This window comes from Cervus elaphus, chromosome 11 (genome assembly GCF_910594005.1).
Source record: "Cervus elaphus chromosome 11, mCerEla1.1, whole genome shotgun sequence".
NCBI classification, from domain to species: Eukaryota; Metazoa; Chordata; class Mammalia; order Artiodactyla; family Cervidae; genus Cervus; species Cervus elaphus.
Window position 1 is genome coordinate 67743878 of NC_057825.1, and position 6135 is coordinate 67750012.

The window sequence follows — 6135 nt, forward strand, 5'->3', positions numbered from 1 at the left end:
ATTGAATGGATATAGCCTGTAAGTGATGTCAACCCAAGTCTCTTACTGGCTTACAATTTCCCCATGTTTGTTACTTTTGTATCTCTCTCTGTATTCCTAGGATGATTATCAGCAGGACACTAATGAAAGGGGACATAGGACTTGATTTAGAAGGACTACAAGGCACATTGTTTCTCTGTTTACTCGGTTAGGAGACCAACTCTAAAGGCATCTCTTCTCAAGGGACCACCGTGGCTGCCCTGGGGATGCCAGACAACCTGCATTCACTCTTACTTGAATTTCTTGGCTCATAATGCAGCCTGAGGACTCTGAGGATGAAAGCAAACTTTTCAGCAACCACAAAGGAGTTAAGGAGAAAAGGAGGAACTGGCTCTTGGAGGGACGAGAGAGGATACAAATGACTTTAAAGTAGATGACAATTTGAATAAAGGTGCAGATTCAGAGAGATTTTACTAAGAGATAGTTAATAGGTAATCTATTTAGGTCCAATGCCTTTGAGATTAGTTTTACCAAAGTAAAAATATCACTTTATTGTTTATGGACAAAACAGTGAATTTTCCTTCCTTTACTCCAATAAAGAATTAATTCTGATTTAAAAAAAAAAACTGAATACACTTATCTGGTGCCAAGATAAGTGCAGTTTGTTTCTCTGAGTTCCATTTCTGTGACACTTTGCCCTTTTGACACTTTCTAGAACCTTCAGCTGCTTGTAGCATGCTGATGAGTGGAGATCTTTCAAATGGGAACCTTGATTCTCATGCAAAGTCTGATGTTTTGCAAAATGTACCTTGTTCAGATGCCAGAAAGGCCTTAAAAAGTAGAGCAGTTCACAAAGAGGGCTTTATGCAGGTCTCCTGGGGCCGTGGAACTAGGATAGGTTTTGTAAACTGTGTAAATGCTTCAGATTCAATATATTTCATACCTGACATTAACAAGAATTCACAAAAGCTTCTTGCTCATTTGATTGGGTTTAGCAACAGTGTATGTCAAAGAAATGTAAGAACTGATTTTATTAGTATTACTCTGAGGAAAGGTATGACTGGGAATTGTATTCTTCACAAAGAACTATAATGTTAGACATTTTCTTTGAGGAGTTCAAACTGCCTCGGGACTAGCATGTTTTTAGTTCATGGGGTAGAGATTGAAAGTTTAACTTTTTTGGGAATTCCCTGGTGGTCCAGTGGTTAGCTTAGGACTTGGCGTTATCACTGCTGGTTCAATCCCTGGTCAGGGAACTAAGATCCCACAAGCTGGGTGGCAAGGCCAAGAAAAGAGAAAAAATAATTTTCTTAACTTTGAGGTCAGGGGCTTTACTCAGCCACTGCACACAAGTGGGGGAAATGAAAACCTGTAAGGAGACACATTGTACCCCTGTTACGTAGGAGAAGCCACAAATGAAACCATAGGAAAGCAGTGTAAGGCATCAACAAATTAAATAATGTGTGAGTGTGGAGGACACTTGAGTGAAAAGGAATACAGGCAGAAAAACTGGATAATTCTACTCCTTTCTTTCTCAACCATTGCAAAATTAAGGGAAATATTTTATCCTCCAAGCACCAAACACTGAAAAATAAGGACTGTTAGGAGGCCCATGGGAATTGGAGTAGTTGAGTTAGATTTTATAAGGTGTGGGTAAGAGAGAATGAAGGCTTCCCTGTGGCTCAGGGGTGAAGAATTTGCCTGCCAATGCAGGAGACTCGGCACAGGTTCAATCCCTGGGTCAGGAAGATCCCTTAAAGAAGGGAATGGCAACCCACTCCAGTATTCTTGCCTGGAAAATCCCATGAACAGAGAAACCTGGTGAGGTACAGTCCATAAGGTCACAAAGTCAGACACGACTGAGCAACTAACACACACACACACCCACTGCTTACACACTTAAGTAACAAAAAGAGTTGGACACAACTTAGTGACTAGAAAACAACAAAGAGGATGAAGTGTCAATCATTTATTCAGCAAATAATTGTAGCATGTCAGTTTTATGCAAGGTCTGTGGGGAAACAGACATATTCTTTACGCTGATAAATACAAGATAAAGGAATTTTTATCATTTAAATCATAAATACAATCTGGATCTAGAGGATCTAGTTGCACTTGCATTGTTTACTATCACAAGAGGATTATCAAAGAAGGTAAGACTTGATGGCATTTAACCAAGCCATAATTTCCAAACTAACACTTTAATCTTGTTAATGAAATTTCATTCGCCAGATTTGTGGGTTGCATTAGCTTAAGAAAGGTTAGTGGCGGAAAAAAAAAAGGGTGTCACGTATTACCAGGACAAAATCAGTCATTTCTTGCTTTTTGCAGGACATTTTGCTGAGTTCCTCTCAGGTGGAAGATGATAATCGAGAATGGTTAACTGGCCAGATGCTCCGTGACTAGAAGGCGCTATGCATATTATGTACAAACACGGACTCTGGAATCTAAACTGATTCAAATGCTGGCTCAGCCAACTGTAGTTTAGTTCAATTCTTGTAGCCTCATTTTCCTAACCTGTGAGTTAAAGATAGTAATCCTAACTCACAGGGTTGTGAACATAGCATATCTATAGGTTTAGCCTAGTGCCTACCATTTAATAAATGTTCAAGAAGTGACAGTTACTTTTATTATTATAAAAGCAGAGTCTGCGTTTCTACCGCAAGGGCCTGGGTTCAACGCCTGGGTCAGGGAACTAGGACCCGCATGACACAGTGAGGCCAGGGGCAAAAAAAAAGCAGAGTCTGGGATACCCTGTTATCTGAAATTCAAATAACGACCAAGATTGTTCACAGCTGGCTCCTTTGGGGAGTGAAACACTTTCTTGGAGGTGGTTAATGAAAGTTTTTCCAACCAATGATTCATTAAGATGGTTTAAGAACATTAATAACTGTAAGTATGAAAAACTAATCCAGGAAAAAAAATGACTTTCAATTTCCTTGACCAATTATTATTTTCTAATCTATGGGATAATATGTGGAGCTCTGATATAATTTTTAAGTGTATCACAATCTTTTAAAAATTGTTTACCATCTAGCTTTGGCTGTGCTGGGTGGGTCTTCGTTGCCGCGTGTACGCTTTCTCTATTGTAGTGTGTGGGCTTCTTAGCGCAGGGGCTTCCCTTGTGGAGCACGGGCACTCAGCAGTTTCAGTGCACGGACTTAGCTGCCCTGCGGCACATGCGATCTTCCTGAACCACGTATTGAACTCAGGTCCCCCACGCTGGCAGGTGGAATTCTCAACCACTGTACCACAGGCAAGTCCTTGGATAGAATTCCTAAATGACATTTATTGTGATTAAAGACCACTGGAGACTAATTTGTAAACTACTATTTTATTGAGGATGGGGAAGCGTTTAGAATCTATCCAAGTTCATTTATTTTTGGCTGTGCTACTCAGTAAATTTAGATAGTAAAACAGATTTGACTCACTGGGTTGTATAATCTAGTTTGCTGGACTTTCAAGGAAGTTTGATTTTTAGTATTCTTTGTTTACAAAATGAAAATTAGGTTTGTGATTCAGGCAAATATACAAGAAGCTATATTTTGTCTTAAATTTAAGGCAAAGCATAATTTAGTCTATTGAAAGGTGCTAGAAAGCAATTTAACACATTTGAAATATATAATGTACTATATGATTAGACGTGAGAGGTTTAATATTATTTCATAGTCTCACTAATGTCTTCCATAGTTGAGATGATTAACATTTCTAGAACTTTTGCTTGATTTACTTGCTTTTGATGAACTTTTTGTTTCACATATAAAAAATTCTAAAATTCTTGAAAGTTTACAAATTGGTGTGGATGCAAAACACCACAAGCCCTATATGCCATTTGTTAGTAATTTTGCCTTTCTCCTTTCCATTTTGTAAGTTCTTTTTTGTTTTTGTTTTTTTCCATTTTGTTAAGTTCTGAGATTGTCAAGGCAGCCTTTATTTGCTTTGGGTTAGGGTTATGTTAGCTATTTGCTGCAAGTGGGTTAGTAATTTGGCCTGATTATGTACTACCAAGTTTAAGTTTTGTCAGAAATCATGTCAGGCCTTTTTTGTATATCAGACTGACTGAAAAGGATAGTTCACCAAGAACTATATACAAAGTTTACTATTCAGTTTAGCCAAGATAATTTGTTGCCTTTGTTGCCAAAGTTTTTTTAATTAAGGATATAGGGGTGAGTATATAAACAAGGCCCCATCTAGTGGTATTTTGAAGAAAAGCAGGTAAAGCTGAAAAAAGTTGGAAAAAAAGTCTTGTGTCACAACCTGTCCCTTGGACTGCAAGGAGATCCAACCTGTCAATTCTAAAGGAAATCAGTCCTGAATATTCATTGGAAGGACCGATGCTCAAGCTGAAACTCCAATACTTTGGCCACCTGATGTGAAGAACTGACTATTGGAAAAGACCCTGATGCTGGGAAAGACTGAAGGCGGGAGAAGGGGACAACAGAGGATGAGATGGTTGGATGGATGGACTTGAGTTTCAGTAGGTTCCGGGAGTTGGTGATGGACCAGGAAGCCTGGCGTGCTGAAGTCCATGGGGTTGCAGAGTTGGACACAACTGAACTGATTATTATTCAACCTTCCTGTGAAGATGAGGTGCTAGGTATTTTCTAGATACCCTAATCAGGAAGGCTAGGATGTGTGAAATTGTGGTTAAGTGCCTAGGTCAGTAATCCTCAAGCAGAGGAGTATTGAAAATAAAGAGAACCATTCAGAAACATTCAAAATGCATATAATTAGGCTCTGGCATAAAGAATCTGACTTCTCACCCACCTATTGGGATCTTCCTGATGGCTCAGAGGGTAAAGCATCTGCCTGCAATGTGGGAGACCAGGATTCGATCCCTGGGTTGGAAAGATCCCCTGGAGAAGGAAATGGCAACCCACTCCAGTATTCTTGCCTGGAAAATCCCATGGATAGAGGAGCCTGGTAGGCTATAGTCCATGGGGTCGCAAAGAGTCGGACACGACTGAGCGACTTCACTCACTCACCCTTAATAGAGATTGGGCTTCCCTGTGGCTCACCGGGTGAAGAATCCGCCTGCAATGTAGGAGACCTGGGTTCAATCCCTGAGTTGGGAAGATCCCCTGGAGAAGGGAACGGCTACCCACTCCAGTATTCTGGTCTGGAGAATTCCATGGACTGTATATAGTCCATAGGGTCGCAAAGAGTCGGACATGACTAAGTGACTTTCACTTTAATAGAGATTCCACTTTGAGAAAGAAGACTTCTCAAAGTCCATTAGACATATTGCAGGTGAGCCCCTTTTCCTTCCTATCGGGAATTCAGCCCACTTACATGAAAGAAAGGCTGCACAATCGAGGTAGCAACAAACAAGTTAGAGATCAAAGGTTTCACAGACTACTGATGGGCACCCGAGATTCCTAATAGAGGAGTTATGGAGCTACCTGGTCCAGTGCACCTCTCAAAGAAGTTTAAGCTGTTAGTCAAAACAGAAGACTGACAGTTTTTATTATGACTTCCATTTTTAAGAATCTTCTGTAGTAAACAATTCCAATACAGTTTTTCAGAATTTTTTTTCCTCTTGCTCTTACAAAATAGAGTTTGGCTTAAATATCCTCCAAATGTTTTTCTGACACTAACCTTTCACAATTCTAACTCTCTCCTCTTATACCTATAACTGAGAAGGTAAATCTGTTTGTCTTAATTGATATAATAAATATACTTTTATAATTTATTAAAGAAATACATTTTAATGGCTTTGGTCTCTGATCTTATGTCAGTAGGAGACAAGGGAAGTATTAGGAAAATAAACCAACACTTACTGGGAACCCGGTGTTGAGTACTGGGGCTAGGCTTTTTAAAAATAGAGAAAATTAATACACTGATAAAGCCACCTTATGAAGTAATAAGCAGTCTCTCCACGAAAGAGGAATCGAGGCTGGAAATGGTTAACTGCTCTGTCCAGGACCACGTAGTATCTGGACCTAAGTGTGGATTCAAAGTACATGCTATTACTGTGTGTGCTGCTTCCTACTACTAAAATGTACAGAAAGCCTTCCAATAGTCAACTGTATTCACCTTTTCTCAAACTAAAATATCTTTGACCAGACTGCTGAAAAGGAAGAAAAGTAAAAAATTTTACAGCTGCTTTTCTGTCCTTATTTAGACATGTATGCCCAAAATATAACAGGATGATGT